This window comes from Pan troglodytes, chromosome 20 (genome assembly GCF_028858775.2).
Source record: "Pan troglodytes isolate AG18354 chromosome 20, NHGRI_mPanTro3-v2.0_pri, whole genome shotgun sequence".
In the NCBI taxonomy this organism is placed as follows: domain Eukaryota; kingdom Metazoa; phylum Chordata; class Mammalia; order Primates; family Hominidae; genus Pan; species Pan troglodytes.
This window is the reverse complement of record NC_072418.2, coordinates 32,836,205-32,858,953: the sequence shown is the minus strand read 5'-3', so window position 1 is coordinate 32,858,953 and position 22,749 is coordinate 32,836,205.

Below are 22,749 nucleotides of genomic sequence, written 5' to 3'. Positions count from 1 at the left end.
GCCGGCCTGGCTGGCGCTTCCCGTCGCCTCTGCGCCGCTCTCGGAGCGGGACAGCCCCGCTGCCTGCCTCCTGCTGCCCTCCTTGGGCGCCTCAGGCCGCGCCCTCTGCTGGCCAGTGGCGGCCACGCAGCCAGTCTTGCCCTTGGGCAGGAGAGCTGGGCCCTGGACCCTGTCAGGCCCGGACACTTCCTCCTCTTACTCATGGTTACCAGCGCTGCCTACCGAGGAACGAAGCTTCCATTCCCTCTGAGGGTTAGGGCCATCCCTCACACAGCACAGGCCGGGCTGGAGAAAGGGGGACCCCAATGGCAACTTTTTTTGTTTTTTTAAGACAGGGTCATGCTCTGTTGCCCAGGCTGGGGTGGGTGCAGTGGCCTGATCTCAGCTCACTGCAGCCTTGACCTCCTGGGCTCAAGCTCAGCCTCCCGAGTAGATGGAACTGCAGGCACGCACCACCACACCTGGCTAATTTTTTTTTATTTTTTGGAGAGGTGAGGTTTCACTATGTTGACCAAGCTGGTCTCAAACTCCTGGGCTCAAGCCATCCTCCTACCTTGACCTCCCAAAGTGCTGAGATTACAGTGTGAGCTGCTGCACCTGGCCTCTTCTTTAGTCCAGTACATCAGAACCAGGAGGAGACCTCTGGGATTCAAGAATGCCGACATGTGTGAAAGCCCTCCCCGCCGAAGTCCTGGGAGCAGCCCAGTGGGAAGGGCATCTGGCTGGTTAACCCACTAGCCAGACCCTACCATCCCTCCCTGCATGGCCTTGTACAAGTTGAGATGTCTCAGTTTTCTAATCTGTGAAATGGGTGCATTGGTGATCTCAGAGGTCCCTGCATGGTGGCTCTGGACTCAGATTCCAGTGGACACCCCTCCCTAGGGTGGTCCTGGCAGTGCCCAGATGCTCTGAAAAGGAGAATTCAACTGCAGGCACAAGTGTGGTGGTCGGGGGGAGGGGACGTGTGAAGACCCACATGACCCAAGGTAAGGACCCAGGAAGAAGGCAGCTGGGAACTCCATGGAGTATTTGCCCCAGAGCCCTGAGCCCCAGCCTGGGGATCTTGTAGCACCCCACTGTCTCTTTCATCATTGGTGGTTTCTTGTCCTCTTGTCTTAGAGGGTGAGCATCCCCGGCACTCAGCCAGTTGCCTGCACACAGCTGGGGTTCTGCAGATATCTGCATGAGTGGGGAATGCCTGGGCGGAATCTAACAACCATCCCAGCCAGGCCCCTTCCTGCAGGACTCATGGGCTCCTTGCAGGCTCCATGCCTCCCTCCTGGGTCTCTGTCTGAGCACAGATTGTGCACGAGTGTTTCATAGGTCCCCACCTGAGGCAAAGCGATAAGCAGAGGCCACATTTTTTTTTTTGAAAGAGTCTCACTCTGTCACCCAAGCTGGAGTGTAGTGGTGCCATCTCGGCTCACTGCAACCTCTGCCTCCTGGGTTCAAGTGATTCTCCTGCCTCAGCCTCCGCAGTAGCTGGGATTACAGGTGTGCACCACCACACTCAGCTAATTTTTGTATTATTAGTAGAGACAAGGTTTTGCCATGTTGGCCAGGCTGGTCTCAAACTCCTGACCTCAAGTGATCTGCCTGTCTCAGCCTCCCAAAGTGCTGGGATTACAGGCATGAGCCACCACACCTGACCCACATATCCTTTTTAAAAAAATTTGACACAGGGTCTCACTCTGTCATCCAGGCTGGAGTGCAATGGTATAATCTCAGCTCACTGCAACCTTCGCCTCCCAGGCTCAAGCGATTCTCCCGCCTCAGCCTCCCAAGTAGCTGGGACCACAGACGAGTGCCATCATGCCCGGCTAATTTTTGTATTTTTTGTAGAGACAGGGCTTTGCTGTATTGCCCAAACTGGTCTCAAACTTGTGAGCTCAAGCAATTCTCCTGCCTCGGTCTCCCAAAGTGCTAGGATTACAGGTGTGAGCCACCACGCTCAGCCCACATATCCTATATCTACGTATCTAACAGTTACAAATCAAGCCAACAAATGCTTAAATAAAATATGTTCTTTTCCCCTGCCCTAACCAATATAACTTCAAAAAGACCTAGAAGGCCAGGTTTACTTTTGGAAATCTCAGGCTCTGGGAGTTCCAGTGTGGAACACAGCAGCCCTGGCCTCTCCACTTGCCTTCCACACACTACCCAGAATTGCCCCTTATGTGGGAGGACACCGCAGGCTGCGTGTCCAGGCTCTGTCCCTACCTCCCACACACACAGTCCCTCTGCCACCCCTGGGGCCTAGGGCAGGGCTTTTCAACCTCAGCCCCATTGACATTTTGGGCCCCATCGCTGTTTATTATGAGGCCATCCTGTGCATCGTAGGCTATTTAGCAGCCTCCTTAGCTTGTACCCCCTGCTGTAAAAACCAGAAATGTCTCCAGACCTTGCCAAATGTCTTCCAGGGTGCAAAATCGCCTGCCCTGCTTTCAGAACCACTGACCTAGGGGTACACCGTCCAGGGCCATTAGAACAGGGCATTCTGGGGTGCCAGGTACCCAGCAGGTGGTCATGAAGGGGGCCCAGTCTGTGCGGGGGCGCGGTTGTCACATTCCCTCGTGGGGAGGGGCTGGCCTGAGGAAGGCTGCTGGATGGCTGCCCTGTCTACATGCATACCCATAGCTCCAGGGAGCCCGTGGGGGCATCCAGCTCCCTCGTGGTGTGGCCCAGCTTTGATCAGTTCAAAGAGCTTCCAAACACAGCACAAGTGCATCCCCCGCCAGCAGCCTGCCAGGTACCAGCGTAAGTGGCTTCCTCCTTCCTGACTGCCCATGGGGTCTTTGCAGTCCCCTGGGCCATCTCTAAGTGGTCTCCTGTCTTTACTGATGCCCCTGGCTCCTTCAGCACGTCCCCCAGGCACTGCATGGCCTCCACCGGTGCCCAGGACACTTTGGAAGGGCAAGGATGAATGCTGCTTATTTTAACAGTTCCAAGAGGTGCGCACATGCACTCGGAAAAGAGTAGCGCATCAGGACTGTGACTTCACGGTCTTAGGATGAGGATAGGTGACTCAAAGTGTTGATTTTCCTACAGGCCAAAGATGGCACAATTTAAATATTAGTAAGAAGAATGGCTACAACGAACTGAAACAAAGGAAATATGCTCAAAGCTGTGACTTTATAATGACACTTAAGCCAAAAGGAACCCTCACAAGTCACCTTGGGACAGAATGAACATGCATTATGGTTTGCCCTGGAGCATTCTGGCTCATGCCTGTTGCCCTTTCGCCCTTGGAAGTGTCCTGGTTTGGATGAGCAATTATATGGTCACCGCTGCCTTGGATTTCAAATTCATTATTTTATTTTATTTTATTTATTCATTTTTTTGAGACGGAGTCTTGCTCTGACCCCAGTCCTGGAGTGCAGTGGCATGATCTCAGCTCACCACAACCTCTGCCTCCTGGGTTCAAGTGATTCTCCTGCCTCAGTCTCCCGAGAGCTGAGATTACAGATGCACATCACTATGCCTGGCTAATTTTTTGTATTTTTAGTAGAAATGGGGTTTCACCATTTTGGCCAAGCTGGTCTCAAACTCTTGACCTCAAGTGATCTGCCCGTTTCGGTCTTCCAAAGTGCTGGGATTACAAGCATAAGCCACCGCGCCTGGTCAGAATCATTATTTTAAAATCTGGTAGGCCAGGCATGGCGGCTCATGCCTGTAATCCCAGTACTTTGGGAGGCCGAGGCGGGTGGATCACCTGAGGTCAGGAGTTCGAGACTAGCCTGGCCAACATGGTGAAACCCCATCTCTACTGAAAATACAAAAATCTGGGCGTGGTGGTGGGCACCTGTAATCCCAGCTACTTGAGAGGCTGACGCGGGAGAATTGGTAGAACCTGGGAGGCAGATCCCAGCTGAGATCGTGCCACTGCACTCCAGCCTGGGCGACAGAGCGAGACTCTGTCTCAAAAACAAACAAACAGACACACCCTGTCTCCTCTCTGTGCTCCCCCAAGCACAGCTGAAGCCCCAGCACTGTCTATAGAAGGATGTGTGAAGGATGTCAAGGTTCCCATGGTGTTAAAGCGACATCAAGGACAAGGATGGAAGGATGCCTGGCGCCTGCCCTCTCCCCTATGCAGTGGGGTACAGAGCACATGGGCACCGGGAACTAACTCCTTTACTGATAGCTGAGCAGCCCGGGAGGCCCACTCAGAGTTCTGGGCCTTGCTGGTGAGATGAGAGCAGGAAGTATGGAGTGGAGTGCACACCTCCAGGCCTTCTTGATGGAGTCTCTGAATCCCCTGAAGCCAGTTCCAGGTTCAGGACCCAGGTGAGGAATGTCCTTCCAGGTGTTCAGAGAGGGAGCCCCACCATCGGGAGCTGCTCAGCACATCCCGGTGCCTCTGGTAGGACCTCAGCCTATCCTGAACATGGGGCGAGCCCTCCATGTGTCCTCGGCAGCAGGAGGGATTGGGCCCTCTTCTTGTGAATTCACTCCTGTCATGTTTCTGTCCCCAGAACCCAAGCAGCATCCTTTATTTAATTTTTAATTTTTTTTTCCTTTTTGAGACGGAGTTTCACTCTTGTCCCCCAGGCTGGAGTGCGGTGGCGCGATCTCGGCTCACTGCAACCTCCGTCTCCCAGGTTCAAGCGATTCTCCTGCCTCAGCCTCCCAAGTAGCTGGGATTACAGGCACACACTACTACACCCAGATAATTTTTGTATTTTTAGTAGAGATGGGGGGGGTTTCACCATGTTGGCCAGGTTAGTCTCGAACTCCTGACCTCAAGTGATCCGCCCACCTCAGCCTTCCAAAGTACTAGGATTACAGGTGTGAGCCACTGCACCCAGCCTAATTTTTAATTTTTAAGAATTATTATTATTATTAGAGATGGGGGTGTCTCACTATGTTGACCAGGCTGGTCTCGAATCCTGGCCTCAAGTGATCGATCCTCCCATCTCAGCTCCCAAAGTGTTGGTACTATAGGCATGAGCCACTGCACCTGTCTAATTCTTAATTTTTTGAATCAGTGTCTTACTTTGTGACATAAGCTGGAGTGCAGTGGTACGATGATGGCTCACTGCAGCCTCGACCTTCCAGGCTCAAGCAACCCTCCTGCCTCTGCCTGTGGAGTAACTGGGACTACAAGGGCATGGTGCCCGGCTAATTTTAATATTTCTTGTACAGATGTGATCTCCCTATGTTGCCCAGGCTAGCCTCAAACTCCTGGCCTCAAGCAACCCTCCCACCTCAGCTTCCCAAAGTGCTTGGGTTAGAGGTGTGAACCACCATGCCTGGTCCCAGGCAGCATCTTGACTCCACCCTCATCCCCCACATCCAGTCAGTCCCCCGGACCTGTGGATGTCACCTGGGTCACTTCAGTACCCATCCCAGGATCCTGACGAGCCCTTGCCCCCAGCCCAGCCATCTCTGCCTCTCACTTGCAGCAGGGAGAGCTCCAGCATTGGGACCTTCCCTACTCTGTGTCATCCCCCCAGGACTCAGGCCCGTGGGGGCTGCCAACAGGAGGGGAGGGACTCAGAGGACTGAGGCTCCCATGGCCTCCACCAGCGACAGGGAGAGTCCCCACACTGTGAGCACAGTGGGGAGAGGGCTTTGCTTTGATGCAACATTTGTTGGCTTTTTAAAAAAATGTTCAAGCTGTCAAAAAAGTATGTTTGTTGAGTTTGGATGTTTGTGTTGGAATGTTGTTCTCTTGAGCAACACTGAAGAGGGATGGAGATGCCTGTTCTGCGCAGCCAGCATGGCGGGCAGTGCGCTGCAGGGCTGTCCAGCAGAGATTATAAAGACACACACCCGTGGGCTTGGGGGACCCAGTGCCCGAAGCATCTGGACCTCATGACTGGGACACAGTGAACCGGCAGAGTGTGGAGCCTAGGACTGTTTCTCATCAAATCCGCTAAGCCGCCTGCAGGCAAACTTGATCTGGGGACACGGCCTCGCCACTGCTGCCTCCTCTTGGCTGCTGCACTTGTCTTGACTCTCCCTGCCCCGGGTAGGCAGCTGGGCTTGAGTGACACAGTGTGTCATGATTTGTAAAGCAGATGTTTGACAGTATCAGATTTGAGAAAATACAGGAAGTAAAACCCGGTACACGTTGATGTAAGATGCATTCTGCCATGGAAATGACTTCTTGGTGCAAGGTCCCAGGGCCAGGAAGGTGCGAAACTGAGGGAGGACCCTGGGCCCCGCACCTGCAAACTCGGGTCCCAGCGCCTGCGAACTCCCTGCAGGTGGCTGGGTAGTCTGGCTGCTGAGGGCAACTCAGCCTCAGGAAAGCCCCAGAAGCCTCAAGGGTGAACTGGAGGCAGTCGTGGGTCCTCCTTGATTCTAGAGGATGAGGAAACTGAAGCAGGGCCTACTGTTGGTCTCTGACCTGGGGAAGAGGCACAGCATCCCTGCACTGGAGGGTAACTGAACTGCCAGGAGGGTGGCAGGCCCCTGGAGTGGCGACTGCACTCTGGGTCCTTTGACCCAGGGAGGGGGACTTCGCAGGTGGAGCACAGTGCCAGGTCCAGCCCAGCCTTGAACAAAGCGGGGTCCTCGCTCCCACGCTCAGCCAATCAGCAAACGGCATCCTCTGGCCTCTCTGAGTGGGTCATGGCTAGAGTGCATGTGATCTAATCTGACCAATGAAAACAGCCGAGTCCAGGGGCTTGACTTCTTGCTTCATTTGCATGGGTTGGGTTTTAAAGTCTGGGTCCCTTGCGAGAAAGGAGCACCTTGTGAGGATGACCAAGGAGCAGAGGATCAGGAACTGGGAAATATTAGGAAACTGATGACACAGGTGGAGGAGCTCCTGCCCCCCCACCCCGCTACCCCCGTGCACTTTTTATGTACATGAGCTAATACATTGTTGTTTTTGCTTAAATGTTAGTTTCATGTGAGCTTTTAAACTTGCAACAGAAAGCATTCCGAGTATTACCCGGGTTGGATTCCCGTTTACCCTGGAGAAACTCCTGAATCTTACTGGAATCCTCTGTGCCTCCGTTTCCTCATCTATAAAATGGGAATAATAATAATACCTATGCTGTAAGGCTGTTTTGATGATTAAATGAGTTAATACTTGGGAAGGGTTTGAAAGAGTGTCCCGGGACCAAGTAATTGCTAGGCACATGCTTGTGATTATTACTATTGGTATCATCATTAGGTGCCTGGGGGCTGCTCACCCCCTTCAGAGACTTCAGCCCAGACAAGCCTAATTCTGGCTCAGGCCACACCTCTGGAACCACTAATAAGAGAGAGAAACTCCTGAGCTGGGGCTGGTCTGACTTTCCAAAAATTTATCAAGAATCGAGAGCCAGATTTCCTCTGGGAAATACTAGTTCTTGGGTTTACAAAGTGCCTTGGCTGTAAATACCCATAAAAACGACAATTTGTTGGGCCATATTTATTCTTAAGCTGGTCAAAAGATATTAGTGCGTTCTGACTGTGTAAATCTGCCAACTCCTGAATTCCTTCATGCTCCCGGCATGCCCTCCTATGTGGGCATGAGCAAGCCAGTCGAGCCAGCCAGAGCCGGGCATGGGTGTTCATGACCCTGAGCAGTGGTGGGGGTATCTGCCTGATGACTGAGTCATACAGGTGAAAGGCGGGGTTGGTCTGGCCCCATCAAGGAAAACCTTCGCACAGAGAGTGGTCCCTGGGGCTGGGAGAGTAGAAAGAGAGGCCAGCAGGATCTGACTGCTCAGTGGAGGCTGGACCAGTTGGACAAGCTAGGCTCCTAATGGTGGCAGAGTGGGCCACATGTTGGCTGTTATGAGAGCACCTTCTGAGGGGCAGTCCCGGGGCTCCTCGTGTTCTGGCCGTAGCTCTCTGACCCTCCCCACATCTTCACCTCCAGAGACACTTCTCCCTTCCACCTCCCAGAGGCTGCCCCCAGGCCTCTGCCTATGCAGTTCCTACACCTGGAATGTCCTCTCTCTGCCTATCCTGACTCTCCTCCCAAGTCAAGGCTCAACTCACATCCCTTCTCGCTGAGCTGCTGCGGCAGTAATGGATACCACCTAGTGTTTCCTATTTCTCGTGTACAAGAGCAAATGTAATTTCCCTGAGGCAGAGCCCTGCGGTTTCCATCTCTCAGTCCTCAGAGCACCTAGCACAGGGCTGGGCACCTAGCCCGTCACCTGGTCAGCACTCTTTGCATTTCTCCCTGATGATGAAAAAAAAAAGCAACACGGTAATTGTCACTATTTACTGACTGTGCAACATTGTTAGGTTTTTAAAATATATTATCTCATTTAACCATCACAGGCTCAGAGATGATTATGCCAATTTTGGAGATGTGGAAACTGAGACTTGGAGAGAAAGTGTGATCTAGCTAGTGACTAACAGAGCTGAGATGGAAATCTGGGCCATATAGCCGGGCATGGTGGTGCACGCCTGTAGTCCTAGCTACTCAGGAGGCTGAGGCAGGAGGATTGCTTGAGCCCGGGAGGTGGGGGTTGCAGTAAGCGGAGATCGTGCCGCTGCACTCCAGCCTGAGTGACAGGGTGAGACCCTGTCTCAAAAAAAAAAAAAAAAAAAAAATTGGGGCCATGATCCCAACCTGTTTAACTTTGACTCTGGGCACATGTCCCTGTGTCCAAACAGGTAAAACCCACAGAGGATATAGTTGCTAAGATGGCTTAGTTAATTCAGGAAGGGAGGGTTGCATTTAGGAACGCAAGATTTGTGATCCACTGTCTTTGTTTTGTTTGTTTGTTTGTTTTGTTTTGTGTTTTTTTTAGACAGAGTCTCACTCTGTCACCCAGGCTGGAGTTCAGTGGTGTGATCTCAGCTCACTGCAACCTCTGCCTCCTGAGTTCAAGTGATTCTTCTGCCTCAGCCTCCCAAGTAGCTGGAGCTACAGGTGCACACCACCAGGCTTGGCTAATTTTTGTATTTTTAGTAGAGAATGGGTTTCACCATATTGGCCAGGCTGGTCTCAAACTCCTGACCTCAAGTGATCCACCCGCCTCAGCCTCCCAAAGTGCTGGAATTACAAGCGTGAGCCACTGTGCCCAGCCTTGGGCTCCACTTTCAATTCTCTATTTGAGTGTAGATGTGGCTCCTGGAATACTGGGTAAATTTGTGTGTAGACATTAGTCTCTGCTTTGGAAGATACTGACTTGTATGAAAATCTTGTAGAACACTGGGAGCCATAACCAACACAGGTTAATGTACAGCTGGTATTCAACAAAGTCTCAGACATGACATTGACTAGGGCCCGTAGCTCCATGTAGCCTCCATGAAAACAATGTCCAACCACCTTAAATAGCGTCCATCTTTTTCTTTTGATGGGTGGTGTCACAGGCAGGGTTTTAAAGTGCAAGTAAGAGGCTGGGTGCAGTGGCTCACACCTATAATCCCAACACTTTGGGAAGCTGAGACAGGCAGATCACTTGAGGTCAGGAGTTTGAGACCAGCCTGGCCAACATGGTGAAACTCTGTCTCTACTAAAAATAAAAAAAATTAGCTAGGTGTGGTGGCAGATGCCTGTAATCCCAGCTACTTGGGAGGCTGAGGCAAGAGAATTGCTTGAACTTGGGAGGCAGAGGTTGTAGTGAGCTGAGATCACGCCACTGCACTCCAGCCTGGGCGACAGAGCGAGACTCTGTCTCAAAAAATAAAAATAAACATAAAATAAAATAAAGTGCAAGTAAGAGGTAAGAACAAGAACAGCATTCAGGGCAGCTTTTAGGTGGCTTGGGGTGGGTGAGAAGGACCAGCTGGCCACCAGATTTCATAGCTAAAAACGTCAGGAATTGTGGACACAGCCCACAGCCCTCGTATCTGAGAAATCCTCACCTTCCAGGTAAGCACTGCCCACTTCCATTTGCCCGATTGCTAATAAATCATGACTTCTTCCTTGCACATAGACACTCTCTGCGTTTTTATTCCAAACATTTAACTTGCAGAGTTGACAGAAAGGCTATAGATTTCCCCCCAAATATCCATTTGCCTTACCATTTATCTACTTCGATCTGAAATACAGAACATGATGGGTGCCCTAGGTAAATCAAGCATTTCCTGTCTTCCGAAATGGGTTTGCAAACGCTTATTTCATGCCATTACCATTTTTCTGTTTCTAGCAGTAAATCAAAAAAGTATCGCCCATTCATCCACTTTAAAAGTAATGTCTTTCTTATGCATAATTACACATACCCAGTGGAGATCTGTGTGTGCACTGTAAATCTACTCTTTTAAAAGGTTTCCCCTTAAGTACATTGGTGACATAAATTGGCGTAGAGCAAATTTATTTATTTAATAGGTTTATTCTTTTAACTGGTCTGATAACCATTACTGTTCACTGTTTGGTTTGAGGGGAGGAGGGATTTCTTATTAATTTATCTGATTTATTTCTATGGCAGATATTTATGTAAAAGCGTTCCTCTGGAAATGAGAGTGAATGTAATTTATTGGTTTAGCAGGTTTATTCTTAACTGGCCTTCAGGCGATCCGCATGGTACTCATAGAAATTGGGAGAGTGTCTTAAAATAATTGAAGTAAGAAAAGGAGGTGTGACAGACCAGAGGGAGAACATCTTGGAAGCTTGCATTTGGACGAAAGTTTTCCTAAATACTAGACTAAAGGAGCAGAAGAAGTGATAGAAAAAAAGAATAAAGGGAAGAAGAAAGGAAAGAAAGAAAAGAAAGAGAAAGAAAGAAAAAGAAAGGAAGAAAGAAAGAAAGAAAAGAAAGAAAGAAAAAGGAAGGAAGGAAGGAAACAAAGGACAGAAAAAAAGAAAAGAAAAGAAAGCCTCAATAATAACAACCCCAAAAGGTTTTGGCAAATTGAAGATAAAAGAGAATCTGCTATTCAGGCCCGTGTAAACTTGCTGGCTTTTGTAAATCTTGTTTGTAGCTCCTGATGGTGTTGGAGTGAAAGCAGACAGGCCCAGCTGGTGGAAGCGAGGGAGAGAAATGCTGAATTTTTAGCAGTTCAGGTTTATTTTTAGACATTGAAGGGTATCTTTAGCTTCCCAGTAAATGAGTCCATCAGAAGGCCATATATGAAATAATTCGAATGTAAAAATACAGAACAGAAACTGAGGGCCCCCACGGCCAGACTTGCAATGCAGGCCCCCGCCCTCCCGGCACAGATGGGGTCAGACAAGCTCACTGCACCCTCTGGTCCAGGCTGCCCAAACCCACCTGGAGAAGGACACAGGGGCAGGCTGAGCCCTGGGCTTGTCACTGACATCACCAGCAGGCATAAGGGCCCATCCTGGAACATTGTCCCTGTGCCTCCCTCACATGAGTATCTGGTCAGGCTGGGCACGTCCTTAGGAACAGTGACCCTGGACTGGAGTCTGGAGACTGGTGGCCTTCAAGGAATCCAGAGCTTGGTCCATGGGGGACAGGCCCAGAGCTGGTGTGAACAGGCAAGCTTGGGCCATCAGGAACCAGCATTTTTATTTTTATCTTTTAAATCATAGAGATGGGGTATCCTTATGTTGCCCAGGTTGGTCTTCAACTCCTGGGCTCAAGCAATCCTCCCACCTTAGCCTCCCAAAGTGCTGGGATTACAGGCCTGAGCCACCACACCTGGCTGGAATCAGCCTTTCTGGACAGGGAAAGAAGGGTGAGACTTGGAGAATCTTTGGACTCCAAAAAGACCTTTAAGTTGGTTTAGTCCTATCCATTTTCTTTTTCTTTCTTTCTTTCTTCCTTTCTTTCTTTCTTTTGAAATGGAGTTTTGCTCTTGTAGCCCAGGCTGGAGTGCAATGTCACAATCTCAGCTCACTGCAACTTCCACCTCCCAGGTTCAAGTAATTCTCCTGCCTTAGCCTGCTGAGTAGTTGGGATTACAGGCGCCCGTCACCACACCCAGCTACTTTTCTATTTTTAGTAGAGTTGGGGTTTCACCATGTTGGCTAGGCTGGTCTCGAACTCCTGACCTCAGGTGATGCACCTGCCTCAGCCTCCCAAAATGCTGAGATTACAGGTGTGAGCCACTGCACCCAGCCAGTCCCATCCATTTTCTATTCCTAAACCTCCCGGGTCTCCCCCAAGAACACTGAATTGTGCCAGAAGCTGGATGAAACGATCTGACCCCACAGCCTCACATTCTTGTGACACTGAATATTCCTTACAAAATACAGAAATATTTCAGCATGGGATTTTCATTAGGCCCTGTTCTGGCTTGGAGGGTGGCACACCTGCTGTAAACCATGCTCAATCTCTGCCCTCAGAGTAGGCTCCATGTCCCAGAGGAGGTTCTGTGTCCCACGTGCAGGCCGGTGAGCAGTCTAGAAGCCCTTTCATAAGCCCACCCTGTCAGTGCTGGGGAGGCCAGAGGCGGGTCTTCGAATCATTCATCCACCTTTGTTTCTCATGACCTTGAGGCCTGGCACATAGTAGGTGCTCCAAACATATATGTTGAATGTTTTTTATTTTTATTTTTTTAAATTTGAGACAGGGTCTGACCACGTTGCCCAGGCTCTCTCAAACTCAAGCAATCTGACCCCAGGCTAGGCTGGTGTAGAACTCATGACCTCAGGTGAGGAGTTCTGGCCCTGGGAACGTAGCCCACCACCAACATGGTGAAACCCCATCTCTACTAAAAATAGAAAATTAGCTGGGCGTGGTGATGGGTGCCTCATGCCTGGGCCTCAGGTGACGGGTGCCTGATCCACTCACTTCAGCCTCCCAAAGTGCTGGGATTACAAGCATGAGCCCCATGTCTGGCTTATTTTTTCTTTTATTTAATTAATTTATTTATTTGAGACAGGATCTGACTGTGTCCCCAGGCTGGAGTGCAGTGGCGTGTTAGTAGCTCACTGCAGCCTTAACCTTCTGGGCTCAAGCAATCCTCCCACTTCAGCCTCCTGAGCAGCTGGGGCTACAGGTGTGCACCACCACACCAGGCTAATTTTACTTTTATTTTTTGGTAGAGATGGCATCTCACTGCGTTGCCCAGGCTGGTCTTGACCTCCTGACCTCAAGAGATCCTCCTGACTTGGCCTCCCAAAGTGCCAGGATTACAGGTGTAAGCCACCGTGCCCAATGCCTGTTGAGTGTTGAGTGACAGCAAGACAGGCAGAGTGAGAGTGGCGTCCTTGCTTCACAGATGAGTGAGCAGGGGCATTCTAGGTGCTATGAAAGGCCACCTGCAAAGTGGCCACATCTAGCTGCCTGCCGAAGGACCACAGACGCTTCTGGCCAGGGCCAGGCTCCTGGATGTGAGGCTGTCACATCTCCTCCAGGTGGTATAGGAGCCCGGCCCAGTGGCCTGCTGCTGTGCGTCTCCTACCTTCCCTGCAGCCATCACTGGCGAGTGCCCCTGAGCCTTGGGGTCCTGTGCCTGGTGACTTCTTAGCTAACGGAAGTGCTGGCTTCCTGGCCTCGCTGGCCCTGGGAACATGGCCCAAGCCCCTCCAGCAGTAGGAGTCTGGGGCATAAATGGGCTTGACCTTCAGTGTTGAGAGTGCAGTGGAAAAGCCTGGGGGTGGATGCTAGAGGTCTGGGGAAGGCTCCCTGGCTCCCAGACTCTTCCTGCCCTGCCTGCTAATGTCCCCAAACCCACCCCCAGGGCTGCATCACCATGGACCACAGTGGTAGATGCCACTCTATTTTCAGAAAATAGCTTTCAGTTTCTGTATCTGTATTTGTGCCTCTATCTATCTACAATCACTCTCTCAATGACAGATTAGATAGATAGATGATAGATAGATAGATAGATAGATAGATAGATAGATAGATAGATAGACAGACAAACGGGGAGAGAGAGAGAGAGAGACCTATACCTGTGTCTATCTCAGGAATCATTAGTGTGCTGTACTTTAAAGCTTTTCAGCAGGCTTTGTTCTGTAAATGTGCGCACCAAAACACTAGACAAGTGACAATTACAAATAACAAAAAAGATACATGGCCAGGCGCAGTGGCTCACGCCTGTAATCCCAGGACCTTGGGAGGCCGAGGTGGGCGGATCACTTGAGGTGAGGAGATTGAGAGCAGCCTGGCCAACGTGGTGAAACCCCGTCTCTACTAAAAATACAAAAATTAGCCAGGTGTGGTGGCATGGGCCTGTAGTCCCACCTACTCAGGAGGCTGAGGCAAGAGAATCTCTTGAACCTGGGAGGCGGAGGTTGCAGTGAGCCGAGACTGTGCCACTGCACTTGAGCCTGGGTGACGGAGTGAGATGCTGCCTCAAAAAACAACAACAAAAAAAGGCCTTGTTACGGTCTCTGCTCCCACCCTGGCCTCGCTAGAGGCCCCTTTCAAGCCTGCGAGTGAGCCTGGGTTGACCAGACTCTTCCTTGAAGTCAGAGAATTGACAAGAAGCCCAGGGTCCTCCTCTGTCCTGCCGAAGATTTAAAGGGGAAGTTTGGGTAAGAAACAACAAACTTGACCAACTTGACAACGCTGTTTATTTGTTTGCTTTAAAACAAAATCTACTTGTTTGAGGAACAGTGATGAAAATGAGCGAGTGTCTGTTCTCAGGACAGTCTGTCTTTCCTGTGGAACTCAGGCGAGCCAGTCCCTCTGCCTCTGGTTCTCTGGGGGCAGTGTGTTCAGGGAGTCCCAGGTAAGGGCTGGCTTGCTCTGGGGTGTCCAGCAGAGGGCCAGAGAGCTTGCAAGCCAGACCTAGGGGGCTCCCGTGGGGCTCCCACTGCCCATGAAGCCCTTCCGTCCCCAGTGCCTTTGCTCTTGTTGTCCCTCCTGCCCCACCCTCTAGCCCCCAGATCTGTGCATGGCAGTTTTTTCTTGTCACTTGGCTTTAATTGCAAATGCGCCCTCTTCGAGGAGGCATTTCCTGACAACCTGATCCAAAGTGCCCTGCCCTGCGGGCCTCCCACTCTCAGCCCACCTCGCTTTATTTTCTCCAGTACACGAATCGCAATCTCCATCATCGACGGCCATGCACCGAATAATGTTTGGGTCAAAGGCAGTGTGCAGTGTTGACAGTGGTCCCATCAATGATAATACTATATTTTTACTGTACCTTTTCTAAGTTGAGATTTGTTTAGGTACACAGATACTTAACCACTGGGTTCCAGCTGCCTGCGGCATTCAGCGCAGGAACGTGCTGTCTGGGTCTGTGGTCTAGGAGCCACAGGCCACACCATGCAGTCTAGATGTGCAGTAGGCAACCCCATCCAGGTTTGTGTAGTGCGCTCTGTGACGTCCACACAATGACAACATCACCTCTCCATGCATTTCACAGGACATGTCCCTGTCACTCAGCGACGCTTTAGATCTTGTTGGCTGCCTTCCCCAAGCAGAACATGGGCTCCCTGAGAGCAGGGAGACCATTCTCTGTGGTGACCATTCAGAGCAGTGGTGAGAACAGGGCCTGGCCCACCTGGCAGGTACCCGGTAGGCATCTGTAGAGTGAATGAGAGTAAAGGAAAGACTGGCCCTTCCTGTGCACATAGCTGAGATGGGAACTCTGGATGTTGACACAGGTCAGTCATCCTTTGGTTTTGTTTGTTTGTTTGTTTGTTTGAGACAGATCTTGCTCTGTCACCCAAGCTGGAGTGCAGTGGCACCATCTAGGCTCTTAGATTCAAGTGATTCTCATGCCTCAGGCTCCCCAGTAGCTGGAACTACAGGCATGCACCACCATGCCTGGAGAATTGTTTGTATTTTTAGTAGAGACAGTGTCTCACCCTATTGCCCAGGCTGGTCTTAAACTCCTCATCTCAAATGATTGGATCTCAAGTGATCCACCCACCTTAGCCTCCCAAAGTACTAGGATTACAAGCATGAGCTGCCGTGCCTGGCCACGATTGTCCTCTTGTCCTTACTCCCAAAAGAAGCTTTTCCTAAGTTATTCTGATAATTCCTGCTTGAGCAAATCTAGATAATTGAGGTATAAGCATTGGGTGGGGCATTTTTTTTTTAAATTGTTGTTTTCATTGAAATTGCCTTAATTCTCCCATTTCCTCTGCCACTGTGGACAGGACTAAGCTATTTGGGCCTCCTCTCTCTCTGCTCTGAATCGCTGTCTATCATGGTCACCAGCACCTCTCTTTTTAAAAAAAAATTTTTTTTAAGAGTCAGGGTCTTGCTCTGTTGCCCAGGCTGGAGTGCAGTGGTGCAATCATAGCTCACTGCAGTCTCAATATCCTGGGCTTGAGTGATCTTCCTACCCCAGCCTTTGGAGTAGCTGAGACAACAGGTGTGCACCATCACACCCAGCTACTTTTTTTATGTTTTGTAGAGACAGAGTCTTGCTATGTTGCCCAGACTTGTCTCAAACTCCTGGGCTTAAGCAATCTGCCTGCCTCAACCTCCCAAAGTGCAGAGATTACAGGTATGAGCTACTGTGCACAGCCAGCACCTTTTCTTGGACAATGACATTTCAGCCAGCCCCAGGTTTCATGGCCACATCACTGAATGGGCCAAGGCAGCTGGTCCTTTCCTTCTCTTTTCCCTCAAGGGAGGCTTTTCTCCTGCCCAGCATCTCTTTTTTCTTTTTTCTTTTCTTTTTTTTTCTTTCTTCAACGGAGTCTCACTCTGTTGCCCCAGTGGGAGTACAGTGGCACTATCTCAGCTCACTGCAACCTCCACTTCCCGGGTTCAAGTGATTCTCGTGCCTCAGCCTCCCAAGTAGCTGTGATTACAGGCGCCCGCCATCAGACCCGACTAATTTTTGTATTTTTAGTAGAGATGGGGTTTCACCATGTTGACCAGGCTGGTCTCGAACTCCTGACCTCAGGTGATCCGCCCATCTTGGCCTCCCAAAATGCTGGGATTACAGGTGTGAGCCACTGCATCCAGCCCCAGCATCTCTTTTCTGTCATTCTTGTAAGAGCATCCCAGCTAGTCTTGGGGAAGCCGTCTTTCTCCACTTTCAGACCTTGCCTCTTGGGTGGGGCCAGCAATGCCCCCTCTAAACCCTGGCCACAGCAAAGGTTTAGAGGGGGCATGAATTGGGCTAGGGAAAGAAAGGGGCCCCTGGATTTCAGCTGGAGCCACAGGAAGGGGCTCTTGCTTCAGGTGTCCTGGGTGTTAGGGCTGGGGGCTGTGCAGCTGCGATGGCACCAACGCAGGAGATGTGAGGCTCTGAAGAAGCCGTGGTCTCTGCAGTTACGCCAAGTTTCCTTCATGCCAACACATTCTGGCACAAGCTCCTGGGAGGCCCTTGATAGATCCTTGTCTCCTCTGGGCTCCACATTCTGTGCAAACATCTTTATCTGTGGACACAGGCTCGAGCTGGCCATTGACCCTTCCTCAGGAAAGACAGACCCCCATCCACAGGTGTGTGGAGCCTCTCAGTGTCTGGAAACTGCAATGGCCTTGGTCATCCATGTTAGCCAATGACCTTAACCACATACCCACGGGGCCTGGCCACACCCCGTAGCTGACTGTGAAGATGACCCTAAGAACCATATAGGCAGCCAAGAAAAAAAGTCCAGAGACTCTGTGATGAGATGGGGTGAGGGGGGTACCTTAGTCTGTTCAGGCTATTTTGACAAAGTACCGTAGACTGAGTGGCTTATCAGAAACAGAAATTTAGTGGTGGCTCACACCTGTAATCTCAGTACTTTGGGAGGACGAGACGGGTGGATCACTTGAGGTCAGGAGTTCAAGATCATCCTGGCCAACATGGTGAAACCCCATCTCTCAGGTTACAGATTGCAGACTTCATATTGTATCTTCACATGGCAGAAAAGGGGCAAAGAGCTCTCTGGTATCCCTTTTACTTATTTATTTATATATATTTTTTGTAAAGATGGGGTCTTGCTATGTTGCTCAGGCTGGTCTTGAACTCCTGGTCTCAAGTGATCCTCCCGCCTCAGCCTCCCAAAGTGCTGGGATTACAGGCATGAGCCACCACACCCAGCCTGGGGTCCTTTATATAAGGGCACTCACCCCATTACTGTGGGCTCTGCTCTCATGACCTAATCACCTTCAAAGGCCCCACCTCCTAATACCCTCACGTAGGGAATTAGGATTTCAACATATGAATTTTGGGAGGACACAGACATTCAGAGCATAGCAGGAGGTTCTGGTGAGAGGCCTGAAATACTTCCCCGTCATCCGGCTCCATGGAGCCCTCTGGCCCTGTGAGCCTGTCCCTACAGCACCTCCTGTATTTGTTTAGCCAAGTTATCAGAGTGGCCCCAGGGGACGCAAATCAGCCTGAGATGCCAACAATTAGGCTCATAAGCTCCCTGTGTCAATTTGCTCGGATAGTAGTGAGTACATCTTTGTCTGGGTAGAAGCACATCTTCACACTCTGGAGCTATGGAGGGTAAGCATTTTAAGCTGCAAATATTGTTATTCATAATAGGTTAGCAAATATTTTCAGATTAACTAAGTGTCACACTCTGGAATTATGACTGTGAATCTGACAGCTTCCGATGGTGGTGGCTCCTGCCTCGTTCTCAGGCTGGGAGGCCCCAGACCAGGGACTGTCCTTAAGGGATGGGTAGTCAGACCCTCTCCCCCATTGCAGGGATCCCCTCATCCATTTCCACCCTGAATAGTGTCCAATCCTTCTCCTCTTGGGTACCTCTAAGGATGTGCTACTCACTACTTTCAAAGGCAGAATTCATCCCCCGGCTGGGAGGCTCTGGTTGCCAGAGGATATTTTGGGCCAGCCTTGGGTGCACTGGCCTTTATGCTGGCATCACTCGCTCATGGGGTCACTCGGCAAACATTCCTCTCATGGCTACAGATGCCAGAGCCTTCGCTCAGAGCCAGGGAGTCAGAGGAGGAGGCAGCGCGACCCCTGTACGCGAGGAGCTCACCTCCTGGGAAACAGACAAGAGCACACTCAGCTCTTACACAAGACACAGAGGGGGACCCGAGAGGCTGGGGGACTCTGAGACAGGAGCTGGGGGAGTGGAGGAGAGCCTCAAAGGATGGACACAATACGAATCTACCGAGTTGGGGACTGGGTGGATGGAGTAATGGCAGGCAAGGGAGGGACCCTCACCATGGATGTGGATGGTCAGAGCGGCCATGCAGGCGCGGGGAAAGCCGGTGGGGGTAAGCGTGTCAAAAGTCCTACAAAGCCAGGTTGCCATCGAAAGGGGCTGCTCCGTGCTTCTGGAGACACTCTGCACCAGTCTCAGTGACTCTCCACCCTCCTGTCTTCCTCCCACCTCTCGGGCTTCTCCTTAACCAGACCTCTAAAGGCTGGAGTGCTCCAGAGCTGGAACTTCCACAGCAAAACTCCTTGCCCAGGACACAGTGTCTCCACCTCCCCTGCAGCTCAAGCCCAGAGACCTGGCAGTCATTCCTGAGGTCCTTTTTCTTCCATCCCAGTCTCCAGACCATAACCAGTGAGTGGGTCTGTCACTACAGAATGTGTCTTCTACCCTGTCTGCTTCTTCCCTACTCCCCTGCCGCTGTGCTCTAAGCCTCCCCCATCTCTCAAGGGCCAGGCCCCCAGCCAGCCTCCTGTATTAGCTCAGGCCACCATAACAAAATACCATGAGCCAGGGCTTGAACAATGAACAGTTATGCTTCACCGTTCTGAGAGCTGGGACGTTTGAGATCAAGGAGTGTCTGGGTCCATTTTGTATTGCCATAAAGAAATACTGGAGGCTGAGTGATTTAAAAAGAAAAGAGGTTGATTTAGTTCACGGTTCTGCAGGCTGTACAAGAAGCGTGACACCAGCACCTGCTCCTGGTGAGGCCTCAGGAAACTTCCATTCGTGGCAGAAGGGGAAGGAGGAGCAGGCATGTCATGTGGCAAGAGAGGGAGCGAGAAGGAGAAAGAAGGGTTCCAGGATCTTTTTTGTTGTTGTTTTATTGGCCAGAATTTTTTATTTCATTTTTTATTTTTATTTTTTGAGATGAAGCCTCACTCTTTCGCCCAGGCTGGAGTGCAGTGATGTGATTTTGGCTCACTGCAGCCTCCACCTCCCGGGTTCAAACAATTCTCCTGCCTCAGCCTCCTGAGTAGCTGAGACTATAGGCACGCGCCACCACACCCGGCTAATTTTTGTATTTTTAGTAGAGACGGGTTTTCACCATGTTTGCCAGGCTGGTCTCAAACTCCTGACCTCAAGTGATCTGCCCGCCTCAGCCTCCCAAACTGCTGGGATTACAGGTGTGAGCCACTGCGCCCGGCCCTGGGTCCTGCTTTTAAAAGTCAATCTGGGCCAGGTGCCGTGGCTCACATCTGTAATCCCAGCACTTTGGGAGGCTGAGGTGGGTGGATCATGAGGTCAAGAGATCGAGACCATCCTGGCCAACATGGTGAAACTCTGTCTCTACTGAAAATACAAAAATTAGCCAGGCGTGGTGGCACTCAACTGTAGTCCCAGCTACTCGGGAGGCTGAGGCAGGACAATCGCTTGAACCAGGGAGTCAGAAGTTGCAGTGAGCTGAGATTGCACCACTGCACTCTAGCTTGGCAACAGAGCAAGGATTTGTGTCAAAAAAAAAAAAGAAAGTCACTCTGATCAGTTTTCTTGTGGACCCATCCTTCCTGCCCCTTACCCCACCCCATTCAGTGGCCTCCCATAGCATCCAGGACAAACTCCCCAGTCCTAGGGGGCTTAGAAAGCCTTGTAGGCCCAGGCCCCCAACCCAGTTCCTGACTCTCAAACCACTGCAGCCAACCCCTTCGTACCAGTTCTTCAGGGGCCACTTCGCATGGACAATTCCTCCACCTTGTTCCACGGCATGAAAGCCTCCTTCCCTGTGTCCAGCTCCCATAGGTCCATAGGAGACAGGCATCTGATCAGATAACCTTTCTGGGCTAATGGGCTGCTCGGTGCCAGGGGATGACTGTACCACTCCATCCAGGTCACACCCTTGCGTTTGTTTAAAATTTAATTTAGTTTAGATTCAAGGGGTACATGCGCATGTTTGTTACCTGAGTATATTGTGTGCTGGTGGGGATTGGGATTTCAGTGTACCCATCATCCCACCCCTGCCTTTTTACTGGGATACGGGGAACTACTGAGTCTTAACATACAAGGACTAGCACACAGGGCGGAGGGGAAGGCAGCACCTTAGACCCCACAGCATTTCCAGTCAAAGGGTATTACTCTAGCAATTCCTTTCTGTCCAGGGTTGATCTTGATTATTTTCAGACAGGGTCTCGCTCTGTCTCCCAGGCTAGAGTGCAGTAGTGCAGTCATGGCTCACTGCAGCCTCGACCTCCCAGGCTCAAGTGATCCTCAGCCTCGCAATAGCTGGGACTATAGGCACATGCCACCATGCCTGGCTAATATATATTTTTTAATTCTTTGGAAGTTTTTAAAATTCTATGTAGAGATGGGGTCTCACTATGTTGCTCAAGCTGGTCTCTAACTCCTGGACTCAAGTAATCCTCCAACCTCAGCCTCCCAAAGTTCTGGGATTACAGGTGTGAGCCACCACGTCTGGCTGAATCTTGGTTATTTTAATGCAAAATAACAAAAAGAGAAGTTCTTTGCCCCTAAATGAAAGTATATGTTAGGGAAGATGACCTCGTGACAGGTGCTGACCCTTGTGTCAATAGACTTGAGTCCCTGGTGAGGTTCTAAGGGGCGGGGCTGGGAGCTAGGACCCCCTGGCCCCAGAGCCTTTCAGCTACCATGTGGCTGGGCCCTTACCATGCCACCCTTCCCACACTCGGCTGGACATCCTGAATCTGGGCCTGAAAGATGCTACATGCAGACAGCACCTGTAGGGAGGGCAGGGGTGGGAAAAGGCAGGCAGGTGAAGGGTCAAGTTGGCCCTACTTAAAGGCTTAGACCAGCGACTTCACCAGCTGTGTGACTCTGTGGAAAGTCCTCACCCTCTCTGAGCTTCTGTTTTTTGCCCGTGTACATCAGGGGTTGGAAAATGGGGGAGGGATGGTGTTTGTCTCCATTCTTAAGGGCTATGACGAGCAACCTCAAAGTTTGTCAAAATGAACCAAGGAAGTTGGCCCTTGGGAATGCACCTGGAACAAGTGCACAGTGGGTAGCAGGAGCCAGGTGGCTTCTGGGTGAGAGGCCTTCCTGGTCACCTGCTTGGCTGCATAGCATAGGAAAAGCAAGAGGTGACCAGACAGGAGGTGCAGAGGAGGGCAACCCCAGAGCCAGGCGTGGGCTCAGTACAGCCTGGAGTTGCTTCAATCATTGCATCCAGGACTATTTCCAGTTCCAAGGGGGGCCTCCAGGAAGCTGCTAAGCAAGCGGTTAATCCTCAGGTCTCCTTGCCCATCGGGCGAGAATGAAGTTTTGGCTGCTCAGGAAGGTCTGTATCCAGGAGAAAGGGCGCTGACCACACAGGCAAGAGGGTCCCGTTCTGGGAGATGGTAGCTTTCTCACTGCCCGTGGGTAGCTTGGGCCTGGGCAGCAAACCTGGGGCTTGTGGCTAGGGGCTGAGCTTGGGACCGCTCAGGCTGGTGGGAAGGCTGAGGTCTCCCCATGCTGTCGGGGGAGCCTGAGGGAGATGCTTGCCTTGGCCTCCCAAATTCCAGTAGAGAGAGCCACATGCAGAGACTGAGGGTGCCGTCGGGAAGAGGTGCCCCATACCTTATTCCAGCCTGAGTGCCTGCTATGCTCAGGACCTGCACACTCTTACAGAAGGGTGGCTGGGGAGCTCATCAGAGGGCCTGGCATGTGGTCCTGGGAGCCGGGGGCTTAGAGGCGGACATGGATATAGTGACAGGGGCACAGTCTTTGGTATAAAGGTGGAGGACACTGGAATGTCCCAAGCCAGGAGGCTGGAAGGGAGTGCGAGGCAGATTAGCCTGGGCAGGAAAGACAGGGGCACACCCACCCCAGTTCCCTGCAGCCCTCTGAGGGGGTGTAGAGAAGCATCAGCAGCTCTCAAGGCCCCGGGGACAGGACATGGAGGCTGGGGAGGGGCAGAAGCCCTGGAATGGGGTGTGTTGATGAGAGGA